Below are 24,721 nucleotides of genomic sequence, written 5' to 3' on the forward strand. Positions count from 1 at the left end.
CTCAACAAGACGGAGCTGCTCTTCCTCCCGGGGAAGGTCTGCCCGCTCCAAGACCTCTCCATCACAGTTGACAACTCCACAGTGTCCCCCTCTCAAAGTGCAAAGAACCTTGGCGTGACAACATCCGTAGAGTACGACCGTACCCCACACAGGAAGCAGCGCAGATCCTAATCCAGGCACTTATCTCCCATTTGGACTACTGCAACTTGCTGTTGGCTGGGCTTCCCGCTTGTGCCATCAAACCTCTGAAACTTATCCAGAACGCTGCAGCCTGCCTGGTGTTCAACTTCACCTACGTCATCCCACTCCTGGGACAACACTATATAGCCTGGGTCAACACTATATAGCCTGGGACAACACTATATAGCCTGGGACAACACTATATAGCCTGGGACAACACTATATAGCCTGGGACAACACTATATAGCCTGGGACAACACTATATAGCCTGGGACAACACTATATAGCCTGGGACAACACTATATAGCCTGGGGCAACACTATATAGCCTGGGGCAACACTATATAGCCTGGGGCAACACTATATAGCCTGGGACAACACTATAGGCTGGGACAACACTATATAGCCTGGGACAACACTATATAGACTGGGACAACACTATATAGACTGGGACAACACTATAGACCGGGACAACACTATAGACCGGGACAACACTATATAGCCTGGGACAACACTATATAGCCTGGGACAACACTATATAGCCTGGGACAACACTATATAGCCTGGGACAACACTATATAGACTGGGACAACACTATATAGACTGGGACAACACTATAGACTGGGACAACACTATAGACTGGGACAACACTATAGGATGGGACAACACTATAGGATGGGACAACACTATATAGCCTGGGACAACACTATATAGCCTGGGACAACACTATATAGCCTGGGACAACACTATATAGCCTGGGACAACACTATAGACTGGGACAACACTATAGGATGGGACAACACTATATAGCCTGGGACAACACTATATAGCCTGGGACAACACTATATAGCCTGGGACAACACTATATAGCCTGGGACAACACTATATAGCCTGGGACAACACTATATAGCCTGGGACAACACTATATAGCCTGGGACAACACTATAGGCTGGGACAACACTATATAGCCTGGGACAACACTATATAGCCTGGGACAACACTATAGGCTGGGACAACATTATAGGATGGGACAACACTATATAGCCTGGGACAACACTATAGCCTGGGACAACATTATAGGATGGGACAACACTATATAGCCTGGGACAACACTATAGCCTGGGACAACACTATAGGCTGGGACAACACTATATAGCCTGGGACAACACTATAGGCTGGTACAACACTATATAGCCTGGGACAACACTATATAGACTGGGACAACACTATATAGACTGGGACAACACTATAGACTGGGACAACACTATAGACTGGGACAACACTATAGGATGGGACAACACTATAGGATGGGACAACACTATATAGCCTGGGACAACACTATATAGCCTGGGACAACACTATATAGCCTGGGACAACACTATATAGCCTGGGACAACACTATATAGCCTGGGACAACACTATAGACTGGGACAACACTATAGGATGGGACAACACTATATAGCCTGGGACAACACTATATAGCCTGGGACAACACTATATAGCCTGGGACAACACTATATAGCCTGGGACAACACTATATAGCCTGGGACAACACTATATAGCCTGGGACAACACTATAGGCTGGGACAACACTATATAGCCTGGGACAACACTATATAGCCTGGGACAACACTATAGGCTGGGACAACATTATAGGATGGGACAACACTATATAGCCTGGGACAACACTATAGCCTGGGACAACATTATAGGATGGGACAACACTATATAGCCTGGGACAACACTATAGGCTGGGACAACACTATATAGCCTGGGACAACACTATAGGCTGGTACAACACTATAGGATGGGACAACACTATATAGCCTGGGACAACACTATATAGCCTGGGACAACACTATATAGCCTGGGACAACACTATATAGCCTGGGACAACACTATATAGCCTGGGACAACACTATATAGCCTGGGACAACACTATATAGCCTGGGACAACACTATATAGCCTGGGACAACACTATATAGCCTGGGACAACCTGGGACAACACTATATAGCCTGGGACAACACTATATAGGCTGGGACAACACTATATAGCCTGGGACAACACTATAGGCTGGGACAACATTATAGGATGGGACAACACTATATAGCCTGGGACAACACTATAGGCTGGTACAACACTATAGGATGGGACAACACTATATAGCCTGGGACAACACTATAGGCTGGGACAACACTATAGGCTGGGACAACACTATATAGCCTGGGACAACACTATATAGCCTGGGACAACACTATATAGGCTGGGACAACACTATATAGCCTGGGACAACACTATAGGCTGGGACAACATTATAGGATGGGACAACACTATATAGCCTGGGACAACACTATAGGCTGGTACAACACTATAGGATGGGACAACACTATATAGCCTGGGACAACACTATAGGCTGGTACAACACTATAGGATGGGACAACACTATATAGCCTGGGACAACACTATAGGCTGGGACAACACTATAGGCTGGGACAACACTATAGGCTGGGACAACACTATATAGCCTGGGACAACACTATATAGCCTGGGACAACACTATATAGCCTGGGACAACACTATATAGACTGGGACAACACTATATAGACTGGGACAACACTATAGACTGGGACAACACTATAGGATGGGACAACACTATAGGATGGGACAACACTATATAGCCTGGGACAACACTATATAGCCTGGGACAACACTATAGACTGGGACAACACTATAGGATGGGACAACACTATATAGCCTGGGACAACACTATATAGCCTGGGACAACACTATATAGCCTGGGACAACACTATATAGCCTGGGACAACACTATATAGCCTGGGACAACACTATATAGCCTGGGACAACACTATATAGCCTGGGACAACACTATAGGCTGGGACAACACTATATAGCCTGGGACAACACTATATAGCCTGGGACAACACTATAGGCTGGGACAACATAGGATGGGACAACACTATATAGCCTGGGACAACACTATAGCCTGGGACAACATTATAGGATGGGACAACACTATATAGCCTGGGACAACACTATAGCCTGGGACAACACTATAGGCTGGGACAACACTATATAGCCTGGGACAACACTATAGGCTGGTACAACACTATATAGCCTGGGACAACACTATATAGACTGGGACAACACTATATAGACTGGGACAACACTATAGACTGGGACAACACTATAGACTGGGACAACACTATAGGATGGGACAACACTATAGGATGGGACAACACTATAGGATGGGACAACACTATATAGCCTGGGACAACACTATATAGCCTGGGACAACACTATATAGCCTGGGACAACACTATATAGCCTGGGACAACACTATATAGCCTGGGACAACACTATAGGCTGGGACAACACTATATAGCCTGGGACAACACTATAGGCTGGGACAACATTATAGGATGGGACAACACTATATAGCCTGGGACAACACTATAGCCTGGGACAACATTATAGGATGGGACAACACTATATAGCCTGGGACAACACTATATAGCCTGGGACAACACTATAGGCTGGTACAACACTATAGGATGGGACAACACTATATAGCCTGGGACAACACTATATAGCCTGGGACAACACTATATAGCCTGGGACAACACTATATAGCCTGGGACAACACTATATAGCCTGGGACAACACTATATAGCCTGGGACAACACTATATAGCCTGGGACAACCTGGGACAACACTATATAGCCTGGGACAACACTATATAGGCTGGGACAACACTATATAGCCTGGGACAACACTATAGGCTGGGACAACATTATAGGATGGGACAACACTATATAGCCTGGGACAACACTATAGGCTGGTACAACACTATAGGATGGGACAACACTATATAGCCTGGGACAACACTATAGGCTGGGACAACACTATAGGCTGGGACAACACTATATAGCCTGGGACAACACTATAGCCTGGGACAACACTATAGCCTGGGACAACACTATATAGCCTGGGACAACACTATATAGGCTGGGACAACACTATATAGCCTGGGACAACACTATAGGCTGGGACAACATTATAGGATGGGACAACACTATATAGCCTGGGACAACACTATAGGCTGGTACAACACTATAGGATGGGACAACACTATATAGCCTGGGACAACACTATAGGCTGGGACAACACTATAGGATGGGACAACACTATATAGCCTGGGACAACACTATAGGCTGGGACAACACTATAGGCTGGGACAACACTATAGGCTGGGACAACACTATATAGCACACTTCACTGGCTTCATCGAAGCTCACATCCACTACAAGACCATTGTTTATTGTTAAGCAACCTTACTCATAAAATCGGGTTAAGGATCACAATGGAAAAGATTAGGCAAGACAATAAGCCCTGATATCAAATTGTATTACAGAGTACTGACAAGTGTAACATGGGACATTTCCAGATTACATTTAGGCTACGTCATACTTCAATCCTACACGATCGTTTTACATACAGACAACAATAAGAGCAATATCTGAGGATCAATTTGTCGCACCTCTGCTTGGCAAATCACTTCAAGCTAACAGCATTCAGTGGGTGGCCAAACACATGAAATGTCAAATCAAGAAACAGTTTTTTCCACCGGTCAACAGATGAGGGCTGAATCAACAAAAGTGATGATGGCCAGTGAAAATACGAGATGGAGAAATCCAAAAACACACACAAACAGGAAGAGGGCTGTAGTGGCCTCCCACAGTGCATTGTTACAGCCACTCCACCCTCGCCGCACCGTGACCCAGTTCAGAGGAAGCATGTAATTGCCTTCCCCACAGGGGATTTCACCAGGGGTGAAGGGGGGAGAAAACTGTCGCCATGAATGAGCGAGTTAAGCCAATCTATCACTCGTACATTTAATCTGTAGCGAAAGAGGCAGCAATTCCAAAACAGCAATTTAGGACAGAAAAGGAATGCCATGCCAAGAGATAGGCCTGTGTGGGAGTCATTACATTTCATCATAAGAGCCTGATTAAAGTTTTAAATGCATCAAATCTGTGGTCATTAAGTAAGACTGAAACGATACTGACAAAAGCTAAATAGAACGTTTTTTACCCTCCATTGATGACCTTCTGAAATCGACACCTTTGAAGTAAGTCTGCTTTTCACAAGACTATCCATGCTAAGCATGAGCAGATCCCTGTCTGTAGAGTACAATGGTTAGCCGTTCAAAATGTGCTTGTTGCTACAGATCTCCAAGACAGCAGGTGTTCCATGAGCAATGGAGCCAAAAGCACCTTACGTCATCCTCATATTACTATATTACTTTGTGGGTTCGGGAACAGTATGGAAAAAGTATGAAAATGTCGATCTGGATAAGAGCGTCTGCTAAATGTTTTTTTTTTTTTTATGTAAATATCATGAAGTTGAATAAAGAGACTGTAAATGCAGGTACTTCTCTACATTGATAGAATCAGTTATTAGGCGTATTGATGTCAAAATAATGTTCTGTTTGAAATATGGAAAACTCCAAATCAGCCTACATCACAAACTATGATCAGAAGGCAAAGTTGATCATGCTTACTAGTCGCTTGATGCTGCCTGAGCTATTTCCAATCTAATTTAGCAATTCTATTAAGACGTGAGATAAAAAAAATATATATATTAAAAGATCAAATTAAAATATATTTTCTAGCCTTCAAGCAAACCAACAGCAACAGTCTCAGTGGCATTTCCAACGCTACCCTGTCTGCAGCCTAGCACACAGCTCCCTCATTCTTCCTCAGTCCTGTCCACTGAGCTAAGCAGCTCTCTGTGGGTGGGGGAGGGGAATCCTGGGAAACACAGGCTGAGTGCTGCTGCTGTTTGCTCTGAAAACACTGCCTCATGCCAGCCCAGGATTAGCCAACAGTACGGGTTGGTGTTCGGTCAACCAGATACACAGTAAAACACACTCATTTGGGAAATTAACATGTAATGGAAAGAACACTAACCAAGCAATCAAAACAGATGTCTAATGTGTGCAACGTTGATAGATGAAACAAACATTACAAGACTAAAGATCGAAGGTGAACAAGTAAAGCTGCCAATATTAAATGTGGTCATTGGGTTTACGTGTTCATTTAACATAACCACGGTGGGAAATTTAACTTTTTCATCCTCCAGCCACTGTGGCAGGTAGATACAAAACAATCTACCAGCCACTCAGATTTTTTTAAACAGCCAAAATATGATTTGCCATAATTACAACAACAACAAATACGAACAAAACGGATGAGCTTTCTGTTTTTATAAAACAAGAAATCAGGGCATAAAATTAACACCGGCCACCCGCCAAATCCGGGTAGATTTAGGTATTGGAGGGTAAGAATGTCTATTCCACCAGCCACGTTGGCGGTTGGTCAATTTGCAGGGCTCTACAGTGAGAGCATTACATTAGCGAATAAAAAATGTGTGAGTAAGAGTTAGAAAAATGCTGCAGTAGCTGTTTTCAAAGTATTTCTGCTGTTTTGTTTCATATCCGCTAATTGCACAAAGACATAGGAGTCCTATATGTCCCACCTCGCGCAAAAAACACTGCCTGGCAGCAGAGCTGTGCGCCCTGAGTGAAGTGCTGATAGATTCATTTTTGGAGGTGCTGCGCACAGACATAAAAGTTGGTGTAATTTACTCAAGACTACAAAGTGAGACTTTGTCCTCGTGTTTCTTGGCTAGTTACATTGTTTTGTTCACGAGCTCGGGTGTTTTTCAACGTTACTTTGAGTCTGCTGCTTCAACTGATAGTGAAAAGACGCCCTAGTCAGATCCCAAATCTCACACACACACAGACACTTGTGACATGGCTCGAGTTGCCCCATTACCACGGTAACCTCCCGCCCTTAAAAGGGGCAGCTGAACATTTTGTCTATGATATTTTGATTAAAAGACTCCGGTAACAAAAAATTTTGTATTACTAGTAAGACGTAATGGGGTATATTGCTTCATTTCATTTCATTTTTGTGGCTTGCGTCTTTTAACCAATGTATGTTAAAATAAATCATTTAGATACAATGGTAAAAACAGAAAAAGTTCTACAACTGAACATCAAGAATGAACAAAGTGCCTACCCTGCCACAAACGGCTGAGTGATATGGCGTACTTATTATTAAAGTTCAGGGGTCTATGCTGACATTTTTTTTAAAGGAGTACATGATGGGCTTCTAAGTACAAATGTAGAAGCACACAAATACATCCTGGAGAACAATTAAAGTATTTGAGTGTTTTAATGATAAGAAATTACAAAAAGTTAAATAAATAAAAGCTCAATCAAGCACAAACATTAGGTGAGACAAATTTTCAGCTGCCCCTTTAAACCTTTTCACTTGCGAGTTCCAAATATCTCTAACAGTCACCCCAATGATGGAGGCCAATGTGTTCTTGGGGACCTTCAATGCTGTGCAGAAATGTTTTGGTACCCTTCCCCACATCTGTCCCTCGACACAATCCTGTCTCGGAGCTCTACGGACATTTCCTTCGACCTCATGGCTTGGCTTTTGCTCTGACATGCACTGTCAACTGTGGGACCTTATATAGACAGGTGTGTGCCTTTCCAAATCATGTCCAATTTACCACAGGTGGACTCCAATTAAGATGTATCAACATCTCAAGGATGATCAATGGAGAGAGGATTCACAAGCTCAAATTCGAGTCTCATAGCAAAGGATCTGAATACTTATGTAAATAAGGTATTTCTGTTTTATATTTTTAATAAATTAGCCAAGAAATCAAAAAAACTGTTTTAGCTTTGTCATTTTGGGGTATTGTGTGTAGATTGAGTAGAAAAATTAAATAATTTCATCCATTTTAGAATAATGCTGCAACGTAACAACATTTTGAAAAGGTCAAGGGGTCTGAATACATTCCGAATGCACTGTAGATGAACGGAGCCAAGTACAGAGAGATCCTTGATGAAAACCTGCTCCAGAGCTCTCAGGACCTCAAGACTGGGGCGAATGTTCACCTTCTAACTGGACAATGACCCTAAGCACACAGCCAAGACAACGCAGGAGTAGCTTTGGGGCAAGGCTCTGAATGTCCTTGAATGGCCCAGCCAGAGCCCGGACTTGATCCCGATTGAACATCTCTGGAGAAACCTGAAAAATAGCTGTGCAGCGATGCTTCCCATCCAACATGACAGAGCTTGAGAGGATCTGCAGAGAAGAATGTATTTACAGTTTTATTCACATTTTCAAGTACGGGTGACAAATCAAGCATTCCGATTATTGCATAGATTGTAATGGCCATCTATGATATGTGTAAAATACATTTTTAAAGTTGTACTGATTATGATGACTTAAACGCTAAGCTATTTGCCAGCTATGTGTGGCACCATATTTGTTGACGTTATACAATGCATTCTGGGTGTCACATAAACGTCTGTCAGACCAAAGATTTTATAACAAAATGAGGTGAAGGGATCGTTCACTCATCTTTAAGTAAACTTTCGGAAGTGAATGAAGGGAAGTGAATGATCGTAGACGACCCACCCCCTTCAACATACATACAGACCAAACTCATCTTGTCTCCTCGTTGGTTGACGAAAAAAAAAAACATGTTGGCGCACACAAACTACCCATCGTCGGATTACTTTCGATTTTTTGAAAGTGTTTTACTCAATTATTTAGATCAATGGTAATCTCACCTGTGATGTGATGAATTGTAAATAGTAATTGCTATTAGCTAATTCATAGTGGTTTTTGTCAGTCGAAACTTAGCTAAATATGACCGCTTGTGTTACGTCAATCCTTCCTCAGTTAGCACTAGGACTAATGTAGCCTACATTTTCCGGTTTGGATGATTGTGTTATCCTGTCGCTACTTCTGTGAATGTCTGAACATTGCATCCAAAAATAAACTGGTCACATTCAGGACATAACTTTGTAAGGACTTTGTTTGTGCAAAATGTTTGTGAAAAAAACAGTGTGGCCAGCTCAAACGCTGACTGTTGCGTCAAACGAAACTGGACGTTCTAAATAAGCGTTTTAAATCACACCGGTTTGTTGGTACGTGTCAAAGGGTTAAGGGATGGGCCGTTACCATGGTAACTCACTTGTTGGTGATCCATTCAAAACTGACAATACAGTTGAAGTCGGAAGTTTACATACACTTAGGTTGGAGTCATTAAAACTTGTTTTTCAACCACTCCAAAAATGTATTGTTAACAAACTATAGTTTTGGCAAGTCGGTTAGGACATCTACTTTGTGCATGACAAGTAATTTTTCCAACAATTGTTTACAGACAGATTATTTCACTTATAATTCACTGTATCACAATTCCAGTGGGTCAGAAGTTTACATACACTAAATTGAATGTGCTTTAAACAGCTTGGAAAATTCCAGAAAATGATCTCATGGCTTTAGAAGCTTCTGATAGGCTAATTGACATCATTTGAGTCAATTGGAGGTGTACCTGTGGATGCATTTCAAGGCCTACCTTCAAACTCAGTGCCTCTTTGCTTGACATCATGGGAAAATCAAAAGAAATCCGCCAAAACTTCAGAAATAAATGGTAGACCTCCACAAGTCTGGTTCATCCTTGGGAGCAATTTCCAAATGCCTGAAGGTACCACGTTCATCTGTACAAACAATAGTACGCAAGTATAAACACCATGGGACCACGCAGCCGTCATACCGCTCAGGAAGGAGATGCGTTCTGTTCCTAGAGATGAACGTACTTTGGTGCGAAAAGTGCAAATCAATCCCAGAACAACAGCAAAGGACATTGTGAAGATGCTGGAGGAAACAGGTACAAAAGTATCTATATCCACAGTAAAACGAGTCCTATATCGACATAACCTGAAAGGCCGCTCAGCAAGGAAGAAGCCACTGCTCCAAAACCGCCATAAAAAGCCAGACTACGGTTTGCAACTGCACATGGGGACAAAGATCACACTTTTTGGAGAAATGTCCTCTGGTCTGATGAAACAAAAATCGAACTGTTTGGCCATAATGACCATGTTATGTTTGGTGGAAAAAGGGGGAGCTTGCAAGCCGAAGAACACCACCCCAACCGTTAAGCACGGGGGTGGCAGCATCATGCTGTGGGGGTGCTTTGCTGCAGGATGGCCTGGTGAACTTCACAAAATAGATGGCATCATGAGGAAGGAAAATTATGTGGATATATTGAAGCAACATCTCAAGACATCAGTCAGGAAGTTAAAGCTTGGTCGCAAATGGGTCTTCCAAATGGACAATGACCCCAAGCATACTTCCAAAGTTGTGGCAAAATGGCTTAAGGACAACAAAGTCAAGGTATTGGAGTGGCCATCACAAAGCCCTGACCTCAATCCTATAGAAAATGTGTGGGCAGAACTGAAAAAGCGTGTTCGAGTAAGGAGGCCTACAAACCTGACTCAGTTACACCAGCTCTGTCAGGAGGAATGGGCCAAAATTCACCCAACTTATTGTGGGAAGCTTGTGGAAGGCTACCCGAAACGTTTGACCCAAGTTAAACAATTTAAAGGCAATGCTACCAAATACTAATTGTGTGTATGTAAACTTCTGACCCACTGGGAATGTGATGAAAGAAATACAAGCTGAAATAAATCATTCTCTCTACTATTATTCTGACATTTCACATTCTTCAAATAAAGTGGTGATCCTAACTGACCTAAGACAGGGAATTTTTACTAGGATTAAATGTCAGGAATTGTGAAAAACTGAGTTTACATGTATTTGGCTGAGGTGTATGTAAACCTCCGACTTCAACTGTATGTTTATATTTCAATGGCTTTAGCTAACTAGCTTCAGAATGACTTCATCAGTTAGGCCTATTAGCCTAGTTTCTAAAACAATAAGGCCTGGTCTAACAAATCCACACAAACTGCTAGCAGATCGGGCTTGACTAGTCCGTAACTAATGCACCTCAAGAAACTCAGCTTTTTTCAACAGCAGACAAAGTGAAAACACAATAGGCTTTTATTTGCAGGCCATAGGCTATCCTTCAGACAAGGCTGTAAAGTTACAGTGCTTGTGTGGAAATGCCATAGGGACTGGCATTTGGTTAAGGCTGCAACAATTTTTGGGCGACCTGACCAAATTCACATAGAAATGTGTGTTATAGATCTGTCACTCTCATTAAAAGCAAGTCTAAGAAGCGGTAGACCTATTCTATATGCACTATTTCTATGCTTCCGGTTCCCATGTTTCATTTTTGCGTCTTTTACTTTTGGTTTTGTACACCAGCTTCAAAAACAGCTGAAAATACTACATTTTTGGTTCTGGAAAATATATTTCACAGCGGTTTAGATGGTACAATGATTCTCTACACCGTACTTGCTTGTTTTGTCACAAACTGAAATCAGGCCAACTATTAGAATTTTAGTAATCAGGAAATGGTCGAGCGATTTCTGCGTAGTGCATCTTTAACCCATAGTTTTGATTGCAAATGAGCAGGCTGGAGAGTCAGTTTGCGGCATTCACGATTTAGCCTAGCACAAGAAAAGGTTTTGTTCTATCGATCCCAGAAATCCTAGCCAGGGACATTACCAAAATAATCCCACATTATAACTGTAAACAAAGCTACTTCTCATTCTAGAGGGCACTCAATCTTATTGATCATTCAGCTGCTTGATCACACTCTCTCACAGCATCCTCGGGGCGTCTAACTAAAAAACACTCAGCCTAAGGAACAAAGCTTCAGCCTTGCTTATTATGGAGAAACTGCACTAGCTGGGGAGCGCAGGACAAGAGTTATTGCCACAGTAATGACATGCATTCAAATTCTTTACAGGTCCTCATGTAATCTAGGGGAGAAACACAGTCCAATGCTGTCAAATGCTCAAGACATTTGGCTTTCCTCCACCCTCCAGAGACAATAGGCCTGGACACCAAATTGGCACACAATAGAACATTCCTAGAAAAAAGGTTTTGATGACATTTAAGTACCAGAGACACAGAGGTTAACTGGACATGAGAGTGGTCAGGTTCTGTGGTCGGTCAAACAAAAATGAAAGGTTGTGGTGAACTGTGACTCCCAGTGTTAACCACAGACCAGAATGACGTCATAGGGCCTAAGCTTACATCCTCACCCACCTGCCAGCCATCACGGAAAGTTCCAGAAGGCTCTGGCTTGGCTATGGTAATGGAACCGGAGCAGTGTAACATTCCCTACGCGGACCGTTACTGATGGGACTGCAAACATAAAGCTGCAGATGAGACACTGCAACCCTGTCAGCAGTGTCCTGACTCCTGTCACAGGCCTGTCACTCTTCCGTTACTCTCCCTCTCCCTTCTTTCCTCAACACCAAGTTCTTACCGGCTGTCACTCTGCAGGGTCAGAAGGCCTGGACACCAAAGAAGAAGGAACAGAAGAACACTAAGTGTTTTCCACAAGTTAATAGAGTAGCCAGCCTTATAGAAAAAGTAGCCAGCCAGGCGCCCCCGGCACCGGGGGTGGGGGTCGTGGGGGCTTGTCCCCCTGGGTTAAATTTGTTTTGCCGAAATTAGCTCTATTTTGGTGGCCTGTGACACATCATAAATACACAGCCAAATAATTGAATATTTTATTCACTTTATCTCCCAGATTGGAAACATTTGTTGTGGTATTGTGTAGAAAGACATGACTTTACAACTTAAAATGACTGAAAATGTATGAATTCAGTGTATTGTTAGTTTGAATATTGTCTAGGTCTATATGATCAGGACTATGTTCTAAGTATTAACCCATCTTCTCTTGAGATTAAAGTCTTATTTACAGTGTTACTGCAAGATATAAATTTCCACAATGATGTTGGTTCTTCAAATTATGTATTTTATTAAAATAGAAAAATGAAGTAAATTGCCCACCTTACCTTGAAAAATAAATTACAGAGTAATTTTCATGAAAAAATATTATCTCCATCGAAAACCAGACGTTTTAGGCTTAGTGAAACACTTCAATTCTGGTCTTCATTTTGACAGTTAATTTGCAAAAGTGATATATTTAGGTTTTTAATAGTAAATCTAGATCTTTTTGCCCCTAGCGGTTCAACTATACCATTGAAATGGTGCCTCTACGTCATCTCAAGGTTTGTTATGAAATACACTCCCTTCTAGATGTGCTGGGCGGTACCACCTCATGGCTTAGTATAAAAGCAGGTGACTTATTTGGTAATGGTCTTGGTAAGTGGAGTGTGCCAATATATTTAGCATGATGCTTCCTTGACTAGACTATTGACGTTACACACAATTCAAATGGCAGTAAGGCACATTTCCACATTTAACCAAATTCAACATTTTTTGCTTACCGTTTCATACACATCTATGTGCTTTTAGAAAGAAAGAAAACCTGTAGGCTATGAGGATTAATACGTTAATATTGGTAGCTACAGCCATCATAACAAGAAATAGATGACAATAGTGTTCATGTCAAATCGTTGTATTTTAACCCAACCACTATGACTGATTGGTGACGCAGTCCACTAAGACAGTTGGTTCATAGTTCAATGGTTGTGAATTCTAATCCCATGTGGCAGATATATTTCTTTTTCCTTCAAATCTTTTATTTATAATATTCATCCCGTGCTTTAATTCTGAAAAGTGAACGTATACCTGTGAGAGGGGTAGTAGTAGTCGTAGGTTTTTTTTACATATTATATTATATTTTTTATACTCAAGACCAATCTGAGTTAATTTGACCATTGGAAAAAGAGCTACTGAGTAAATACTGCATTGTGGGTTGGATTGAGTCCCTATTCCTCATTTTCAAGGTGATGATTGCACTTTTCTTCCCAACACAATACCGCAATAAATGTGAGTACACATTTAAAAGATTTTCTCTGCTTTTTTTGCGCACCATGGGGGGATTCAAACTCACATCGCAAGTGGTAATAGATGTCAGGAACTCTGTGCCAACAGCCGGCGCTAATGGAAAACACTGCACTTTTAATCTAATTCCCCCAGAGCTGAGGAGTACAGCCAGCCTTCAAACACAACTCTATTTAAATTACTTAACAGAGAGATAACTGAGTGGGTGGAGGAGAAACCCAGATAAGTTCCCTGGTTATGCTTAAATAGGCAGTAAGACACTCAAGATAGTAGAATTTGTAGACTACCAAGACAAGCAGAGTCATGAGTGATCTTAATAGCTTAGCATTACCAGCGATGGTTAAAAGTGTCCATCCATGACGACTTCGAACAGTTGAACAAAAAGTATCAGACAGACAGTAAAGACCTCAAATTCAAAATAGCATTTGGAATCAACACCCCAGTCACCTCAATAGTAGTACCATCCAGGGTTTCTGTTAACCGGTAATAGCTGGCTTTTGGCCAAAAATAAATAAATGAAAAGCCAATAAATACAACTGACACTGGCCAATTGTCTGGGAGAATAAATAAAAATCCATCGCAAAAATGCTTTTTAGCCCATTCATTGATGGAAATACTACTCCTCGATGGAAATACATTTGACCAGTCGGTCATGCTTATCGGTCAATAGGTTAATTAGCATAATTTAGTGGAATTAAAAATTGGTCGCTTGCGTATTTTTGTTAGTCGTTATTCCTCATCAACGCTCTCGAAACTTGTCGTTGCACATCTCACACTACAATAGCATTGAAACTTGATTTTAAATCGGGACGTCTGGGACTGCTCAAAGACGAGATCTGCCCTCAGATTACATCTCTGACCCGCTCACACGCCGGTGAAGGCCACGCCCCAAGTAGGGGATTTGTCTCTGATCTCAAAAAACTTGTCTGGGACAGCTAAAAACTCGGCTTCATGCTATTTCAAATGTCTGTGATGTAGAATCCTTACCATCACCTTTTAATAGGCATAAGAAACTAGGTTAACTGAAATAGGCCTAGCATAAATCATGAATGAATGCATAGGCCTAGCCAAATGAATAATGACACATAGATAGGCTTACATGTCCTATAGACTACTGCTCAAACGGCTCACCTTTCTTTCTGGCTCAGATATGACAAACATTTCACAGCCTAGCACAAGCCGTAACACATCATGAAGCGTTCTACATCATGCTGAACAAATTAGAAATCATGTCACGATTATGCCTCAGCTTTACTAGCTCACTGCCCTTTCATAAATCCTATCTGGTCCGTCATCAGTTGGTGGGCGGCCAACGGGTTATTCCAGTGCAACCGATCCTCTGAAGGAATACTATCAGTAGCACAGTTTAGTCTTCAGTACCAACGACGTGTAGAGGTCCCCTGTAGCTCAGTTGGTAGAGCAGTTGGGGGGCTGGTGCTCACAGCATGGGGGGGGGGGGGGGTTAAAAGAGCAATGTTCTAAATCAACAACATCACAATTATCCAATAATTGTGGTTCACTCAGCAACCAATTAGGGCTTTTGAAGATGTGACAGATGTAGGTTAATGATGTTGCTTTCACCTGCCAATTACTCATAAGAGAAACGGTTAGGGGACCAACAATCCACCACCATTTCTACATCACGTGTGAAAAGATTGAGTCTATAAGAAACCTTTCTACCAACAATGTTTAGGCCATCGTTTCCAAAACAAATGCAGTGCTTAGTTAATCTAACCGCGGAAATGTAAGATCAGATGGCCGCTAATAGCAGTTGTGGCTAACAGAGCGGTTTCTGTTTTCTTCTATTAAGCTATACATTTCAGTCACTTCAAACCATAGATCAGATCGAAATAACGTCAAAAATACTGTCCGACTGAATTGCAATAGACTGTCATCTCCCCCCCCAAAAAAAAAAACACTAGCTGTTGATCATATGGTGGGGTTGTGAACATTTTCTGATATCAAAATTGGGTCGTGGGCCAAAAACACCTGGTTTAGGATATTTAGCCTCAAAACGTTTTCTATGCATATCAGAGTTAAGGTTAGCCAATTGAAAAGGGGGAAGGTTAGGCTACCGGCCTAAACCATGACTGAACGTTCTCATTAGTAGATCATGTGATGTCTCATTTCAATATTTTCCCTTTTGTAGCCTACAGCCTATATATGGGATTTACCCACAACAAGGCTATAGGCCTAGGTGACCTCAGTACACAAAATGGCCATCTTCTTCTTAACAATCATCCTTAGTATCGAAGAGCCTTGATTCTTTCTCTCATTCTTTTTATTGGTGAGAAAAGGTTTTGGTGCTTGGCGGCCATTGCAGGTATTGAGCCATTAAACTGATTTTTTTAACGACTACCCATATAGGCCTAATGTCTCTTTGAGCGTAACTATTAAAGTTGAAATTGCAAATACAATGAAATGATGAGCCCGATACTAAAAATAAACCACAGTCCCACGGCCAATTAGCATGCAATGTAATTCACGGCTGTCATAACAGGTAGAGGACTTTCACTGCTGTAAGCGTTAGGCAAGGCCTACATGCTGTCATGCAATCACTGCTTTAAATACTCACTGGGGATGTCCTGGGGGAAATGGAAAGGAGCTTGCTACTTGTCAAAGTCTTTGTAAATGAAAGATCCTCAAAATGGTATTGTTTATCCTCAATCCTAGGTTGTTAATAAGGAAGGCTGAGCCTAATCCTTGAGAAAAAGTATTTTGAGTGCCATCCAGTTCGTCAGTTCACATTTCTTTGATTGAATAGAAGCATTTTCCGTATGAAAAACAATCTAAAACAGAAGCCTCGGTCAAATCATAATATCACTTTCACATAGCCCCTGAAGGATTCAATTACCAACAGAAAAATCCTAGTCTTTGGTTACACCGATATTATCCTTCTCATTCTAAATTCAATTTGTTGTGACTAATGATCGGAGATACCCGAGCCCGGGGTTGCTGTCATTCCAAAACGTTAGCGGCTCGTTCTCTGGTCTCCCTCTCAGAATGAGGGCCAACAGATGTGCACTGAGATCGGGCAATTTCACTTCCCTTTTTCCTTGACAACAAATCTCCTCTTCCATAGTCCACTTGGATCCCAGCTAAGTGAGACTTAGCTAGGTGATAGGATAAAGGTCAGCTAAGTGCATCAGCGCCCTTGTGGCGCACCACTTGAGTGATTTAATCAGATCATAGGTCTCAACTAAGATAAATGAGGGCATGAATTGGCAACAACAACAACACTGTCACAAAAACATGAACATGATAACAGCGGTAGAAGGTAGTTATTTTACACACCGATGAAACCACAGGGTGTAATTTTCAACAACAACAACTTACTTGTTTGTTTTTTTACAACTCCATAACTTGCCCAAGGCCCAGCTAACGTTGGTCATGATATATTTCATTCATGCAATCAATGTTGCATGCAATGGTCGTGGTCTAGTCACATGAAAACGCATGCATAAAAGGATTTGTCTAACTGGATACAAGCCCCTTCAGAAGGTAGAATAGGCAAACAAACATTCGGCTATGTTAATGAATCACTGTGCTATCGCGATGGTTCTGTTTGACAGTGAGAAGCGTTTAGGCCTATTGACAAAGAGCATAACACACAAGTTGAAAAATAGACACTGAAAATGTAGGCAATGGGATCAAACTACAGTGTACTTTTATACATGTCCAGTCTTCAAAGGATTCTCTGAAATGGTTTCCAAACAGCCAGACTATGGAAATTCTCCTAAATTACTTTGAAATCTATTCCGCTTAGAGCCTACAGGTAAAAGAGTCACGGTTCACCTCTGAGAATAAAGACAGCTTTCACTTTGAGGATGAATACGGTGGAGAAAATACTTGTACAATGACAGAAATAGGCATAAAGGATTTATGTTTTTCTCTTTTCACTGATAAAAATCTCTGGACTACAATAAATAAGCTAATATCCATTGTCCAATAATAATATTGAGGAAATGGTCTAGAACTCTCAATGTTCTTCATTAGCCCTCAGCCTACACGCTTGTTTACTCTCCAGTCAAACAGGAAAGTAGCACCAACACCTTAACAATGAGAGGCGTGAATGGGCGCTATCTCCACCGCAAACAAATAGACAAGTCACAAGTAAGCAAACATCTGCCTTTGCCTTCAACTCCACTTAGCACAGCTGAACCAGGGAGATAACAGATCCCCCATCTCACCATGCTAATAACATAGCAAACTTAGAAAGAGTCAACTGGTAATGAAAGAGAAGTTGACATACATCAGTTCAAAGACAAATGCCTGGTGGTAGTTTTTCTTTTTCACAATGAAACAGAGCTAGTCTGGTCTTGATCTGCCACTGCGAGCACTTAAGCATTATATCTTACAAAGTCATGGTGGTGATGATATTTTGCAGAAGAAAGATCATCTCAGGTTGTTCTGAAGTCCTTTCTGTTAGAAACAGATAAGATCAGCATTCCTGCAACATTGTTTTGTTGAAATATCATTTGATCTATGAGAAATGAAGCTAATTGATTGCACCCAAATTGGCCATTGAAATGTATAGGATTCATATAATATTCAATCATTATAGTACCTAACATCCGATTTGGTCCAAACTGACAATGAGTAAGACATGAGGAATCCAAAGAAGTGGTCAAAAGCCATCCACAGACCCCCCACACCCATACCGCCGCAACAATGTGTATATAGTATCAGTTCTCTATGTTTGACAAGTAGTATGGAGCTGCGGCTCAGAGTATTGTTTCTTCATCCTATGTAATGTATTCTCACTCAATTTGGTGAGCTCCTAGAGCTCCTAGAGAGCTCCACTACGTTCCAATTTAGGAGCTTATTAGTGCTCAAATCTGCCATTTTCAACATGTATACGGGTACGGGTGTGAAGGGTTAATTTCTCAGAGATTAAATTATATTTCAACAAAATAATGTTCCCGGAATGCTTATCTTATTGGTTTCTAACTAGAGAAACGATTTCAGAAGAAACTGAGATGGTGGGTGTCATCGCTTGCTGAAATCTGGAGGCGAAAGAAACGCACACCTGTTTAGGAGAGGTGCTGGCTAGCGGAGTAGAACACCTGTTTAGGGGAGGTGCTGGCTAGCGGAGTAGAACACCTGTTTAGGGGAGGTGCTGGCTAGCGGAGTAGAACACCTGTTTAGGGGAGGTGCTGGCTAGCGGAGTAGAACACCTGTTTAGGAGAGGTGCTGGCTAGCAGAGTAGAACACCTGTTTAGGAGAGGTGCTGGCTAGCGGAGTAGAACACCTGTTTAGGAGAGGTGCTGGCTAGCGGAGTAGAACACCTGTTTAGGAGAGGTGCTGGCTAGCGGAGTAGAACACCTGTTTAGGAGAGGTGCTGGCTAGCGGAGTAGAACACCTGTTTAGGAGAGGTGCTGGCTAGCGGAGTAGAACACCTGTTTAGGGGAGGTGCTGGCTAGCTGAGTAGAACACCTGTTTAGGGGAGGTGCTGGCTAGCGGAGTAGAACACCTGTTTAGGGGAGGTGCTGGCTAGCGGAGTAGAACACCTGTTTAGGGGAGGTGCTGGCTAGCGGAGTAGAACACCTGTTTAGGGGAGGTGCTGGCTAGCGGAGTAGAACACCTGTTAAGGGGAGGTGCTGGCTAGCGGAGTAGAACACCTGTTTAGGAGAGGTGCTGGCTATTGGAGTAGAACACCTGTTTAGGAGAGGTGCTGGCTAGCGGAGTAGAACACCTGTTTAGGGGAGGTGCTGGCTAGCGGAGTAGAACACCTGTTTAGGAGAGGTGCTGGCTGGCGGAGTAGAACACCTGTTTAGGAGAGGTGCTGGCTGGCGGAGTAGAACACCTGTTTAGGAGAGGTGCTGGCTAGCGGAGTAGAACACTTGAAAAAGAAAAGGAGAGCCACACACTCTAGGAGCTCAGATGCAATACTTGAATACCCAACGTTTGGACAGACAAGCTGTCTTCATCAGGGTATAATGTCATGGCTTGCTGAAATGACAAGGAACGACCCTCATGTCAACCACTCTACCAAGACCAAGGACAGCAACCATGTGACTATACCACGCCTCTTGACTTGAGTCATCCAATCAAATAAAGAGGCTGTCTGAACGCGACTTCAAGGAGCATGTTGAGAAGTCTGGGAGCCCTTCTAGCGTCAGGTAGCATGGTTCCCCAGGCAAATACTGTGACATATGTTCTGGTACACTTAATAAACAGGCATATCAGTATATTATATTATTATTATTATTATTCTTTGCAAAAGGCTGAGCCAACCTACTGAAAAAAACACTAACTTGATTTATGAATATGAAAATGTATGCACTCACTAACTGTAAGTCGCTCTGGATAAGAGCGTCTGCTAAATGACTAAAATGTAAATGATTGACACCCTGTCAAGTGTACACAAGCATTGGTATAGAATAGCTATACTGACGTTAGCCAATTAAAATATATATATTTTTAGATAGTTAATACATCATTTAATATTAAAATTTGCTATTTAAACTGCTTGTTAAATTACCAATTTCATCCTAGCTGCAACAGTACTACAATGTCCTCATCGGAGTCCATGTTGAACATGTATTTAGTGGCTAAACGTTATTCCCTCAAAATGCATACATTACATGAGGGCATATCATACATTTGTACCATGATAATTATATGGCTAGTGAATAGTATTTTGGGACAAAAGCCGAATAACTCATGCCGGGTGCTTGTGTGGAAATAGCTGCTCCTCCTGGGTCCTTAGACAAAGAGGGGTTCACCAAAGCAATGCACGAAAGCAGTTGTTAGCCAGAGAAGCTAACTGTTAGCTAGTTAGCTAACGCGCTTTCCAGGTTAGCATTAGCTAACGAAGCTAGCTCACGCGCTTACTAACTAGCACTAGTAGGCTAGCTACGTCCCGTGTTCTAAAGTATAGAACAAATTCCTTCACTAGTATAAACTTAATGTTGTTCGCTAACTTACCCTCTTGACAAACCCAATCCAGCGAATGTTTATGTACACTCCATAGATCCTGATAGTAAAGGTAAAACCACTTTGATGACCCCCAACGTGCTAAGATACACAGACAAATCAATCAACGTGCTCCCAAGAAATCCAACGCCAGCGGTAGGGGAACCGCTAATTCACTGGACTGCTGCCATCACACGTTGAGATCCCGTTGAAAATTCAAAAATACCGGTTATGATGGGGATTTCAAATTCAGTTTCAAGCCTGGTTGGAAATAAAGCATATCCTTTCTGTAGTCCGAATGGTAAATTCCGATATTCCGGAAGTTTCCTCACCAGTTATATTCCTGGACTTGATTTCGCTGAATCTCTAATATCTTGATGACTGTTTGGATCTTTCAATGCTGAGGGGAGCGATACAATGTAACCAACAAGCAGAACGAGCCACTTGCAAATTCCGGAAAATGAGCTACGTGGAATGAACCGCTAGGGGAGGTAGATACAACCATAGAGAAGGATAGAGGCCTCTAGTGGCCAAAAGGCTATTTTAGCATGGGGAGCGCCATTGAGGGCTTCCACCATGCTTCCGACATTTTAAAGTAGTCAAAGTATTCAACTGGGTGGGGATTCCTATGGGCTGTAACCTCAATGGCCCTGCCTATGCTGTCGCAGACGCTATAAAGGCACCTATATAAAGATGAGTCCTCTATCTATCTCTATGGGTACAACATTAGCTGAGAAGAACTGGAACTGGATTTTAGAAGGGATTGGGGATGTTTTGTGAATGAGTCTCCTATGATGACTTGGATGATTTCATTATTGGCATGACAGGAAAAATATGGTTATTTGTAAATGCGTGGCAGAAGAAAAGAGACATAGCTACATTATTTATTTGTGGCTGTCAAAATGCACACATGTATGAGATAACTAGGCTACTCTACAAAATATTTGGTTCATTACAAATAACAAAACAAAAATATGTATACACCTCGGATTTGATATTATATTATCCACATAGAGTTTGTTTCATATAAATTCACATAAAACATTATTTCTGGATTCTGTCTCAACTGCATATAGACTTAATGCAGAGTGCAAAATTGTGTTTGTTTATTTCCTCAGGTTGACAGCACAGTTATGGATATCAAAGATATGACAGATACCAAAAACAGGTGAATGGCAAATCAAACTGCAGTTACATTGTCACAGAAAAAATAATACTGTAACTCCCTCCACATAAGTGCTAGGGTAATTTTCCTCGGAAGTGAAATGTTTCTTATCTGGTTAATCGAATATCATTCGGGTGCATATACTCACTTCTAATTGAGTAGTGGTAATATTTGTTCAGCTCATTCCAGTTTCAGTGCTAGACTAATGCGGATTTATTGGTCTGAAAATGACACAAAACAAGACAGTTGGGGTGGGTCCAGTCAGTGGAGATGGAAAGTGGGTAAATGTCTGTAAAAAAAACAATAACAAAAAAAAAAAAATTGAGTAATGGTTTGAATAACGATAGAGCATAACAACCCTCTAACATTAGTCTTCACAGTTGACATGTCTGCTGAAGTGAGGGCAGATCTTGCCAGTTTAAATGCCAGCAGAAAAGCCGTACTAATGAGCAGGCTGTCCAAGGTCTACCCATGCCTCAGCACAGAGCTCACTGAGGCTAATTGTGGGAGCAGTGCACTGTTGTTAGAGAGAAACCAGCCAACAGCTGCAGAAAAGGGAGAACTAGTGCTCATGACAGGCAAACATGTCATGCTATTTGTCATACAGCAGCGCATAGATAACCTCTCGTGTTTACTCCCCATTCTGGGAGGTGGGAGGCAAAGCAGGAAGGAGTGTGGGGGGGACGATGCTCGCTCTCCACACTCCACGGAGGCATTCCGAGCTGGTTACCCAGGCAACAGGGATATGATAATGTTGCCTTTGACGTGACAGGGAATCATCTCGGCAGTTCTCCGAGGCAGCGGGCACAGGGAGGCCAGGGGAAACTGAATTAATGGGTTCATTTTCACCCAGTGAGGGCGGCAGTCAGGGCTGGCACTCCATCTTCTCATCGCCTACTCCACTCTGTGCACACTGCACTCATGCTGGCTCACCTATTTATCCCCACACACACAGGAACAGCTTCCATTTTGAAGCAAGCAGGGCTGGGTTTTTTTCTGTCTCTTTCTGCCTTTCTGTCTCCTCTCACTCTCTCTCTCTCTCTCTCTCTCTCTCTCTCTCTCTCTCTCTCTCTCTCTCTCTCTCTCTCTCTCTCTCTCTCTCTCTCTCTCTCTCTCTCTCTCTCTCTCTCTCTCTCTCTCTCTCTCTCTCTCTCTCTCTCTCTCTCTCTCTCTCTCTCTCTCTCTCTGTCTCTGCCTCTCTCTCTCTCTCTCTCTCCCTCTCTCTCTCTCTCTCTCTCTCTCTCTCTCTCTCTTCCCCCCGCATCTCTCCTCGCTCTCTGGTTTCAGTGCTAAACAGCAGAAGGCACAGCGAGGGAACAGAGATCACTGTTGATTTGCTTTCAGAGTTGGAGGCTTTACGCCGTGCTATCTGTCAGGCACACCAAGGATTCAGCATAAATGAACAGGCTGTCGGGAACACACATTTCACTTGCTTAAAATTGTAAATCAGTCATTACAGGCTTGATTCGCTAAAGAAAAGAAGCCACTTGGATCACCTGTGTGTGTGTGTGTGTGTGTGTGTGTGTGTGTGTGTGTGTGTGTGTGTGTGTGTGTGTGTGTGTGTGTGTGTGCATGTGTGTATAAACATTAGGGTGGGTGTATGTGTGTACGTGTTTGTGTGACTACATGAATGCAAGGCAGGATGTGTGTGTCTTATCCCTGATTACATTTTAATCAATGCCCGTCTCATCGTGAGCTAGGGAAGTCTGGGGCGGAATTTACATTTCATTTGATTCCCCTCTCTGGTCTGACTGGCACTCGCTAGCACTCGCTATGCTAATGAATCAGTCATTCTAATGAGCTGTTAGAGGGAGATGTGGATAAAGACAGAGCCCGCCTCCTGGTTTTCTCCCTGCCTTTGTGTCATCTGTGCCGCATTATCATGGTAAACCGACAATGCAGTGCGCGGAGCTAGCGCTTCCTTAGCTAGCAACACATTGCAGACGTTCCCTTTATCTTATCTCTGTGGACATTTGATAGAGAAGGGCAACAAAGAACAGGATGCAAGAAATGGCGTGTGATTCACAATGGGCAAAGACAAGAAGGGATGCTTCCCAAATGGCACCCTATTCCCTATATAGTGCACTACTTTTGACCAGGGCCAATAGGGAATCTAGTCAAAAGTAGTGCACTATGTAGGGAATAGGGTGCCATTTAGGATGCAAGAAAAGCATGAAGCCGCACATCAAATTGTGGTAGCCGGCAGGGAGGGCTCTGGGCTTCGGTGTCGTTTTCATTCATTTTGTCATATACAAGGAGAGCCACTGATGTCACAAATGAAAGAGGAGCTTCTCACACAACCTGTCTTCTTAAATAGATTTGCGCTGCATACGCAAAGTTCACACACCCACGTATTATACAGACATATGTACACACACGAATGCTCACACACACACACACACACACGCGCGCACAGACACAAAAAAAAACACACACTAGTATGAACAAAACGTAAACACTCTGTCTGGCTATATACTCCATAACGGCATTATCTGCCCTCTCATGCATGTTGAATAGAGTATACCCCCACACAGTCCCCATCCACTATAGAATAGGGTGCCATTTGGGACATAGGAGACCCAAGCCCTGGTAAAAAATTTGTCCACTCTATAGGGAATAAGGTGCCATTTGGGACATTGCCCGGTACAGGTATCTCAGCGGTGGGGCCATGTGGTC

The 24,721-nt window shown here is 42.5% G+C and overlaps 1 protein-coding gene across 1 annotated transcript in view; it reads right to left on the bottom strand.

The window, feature by feature from the left end:
• The window catches only part of LOC121540793 (zinc finger protein 609-like), a 149,544-nt gene extending 128,260 nt beyond the window's left edge, over positions 1 to 21,284 (bottom strand). The window contains exon 1 of the mRNA XM_041849888.2: positions 20,893 to 21,284. The gene's annotated coding sequence lies outside the window, so the exon portion shown is untranslated. The remainder of the gene's footprint in view (positions 1 to 20,892) is intronic.
• Positions 21,285 to 24,721: the final 3,437 nt, after the last annotated feature.

This window comes from Coregonus clupeaformis, chromosome 26, assembly GCF_020615455.1.
Source record: "Coregonus clupeaformis isolate EN_2021a chromosome 26, ASM2061545v1, whole genome shotgun sequence".
NCBI lineage: Eukaryota > Metazoa > Chordata > Actinopteri > Salmoniformes > Salmonidae > Coregonus > Coregonus clupeaformis.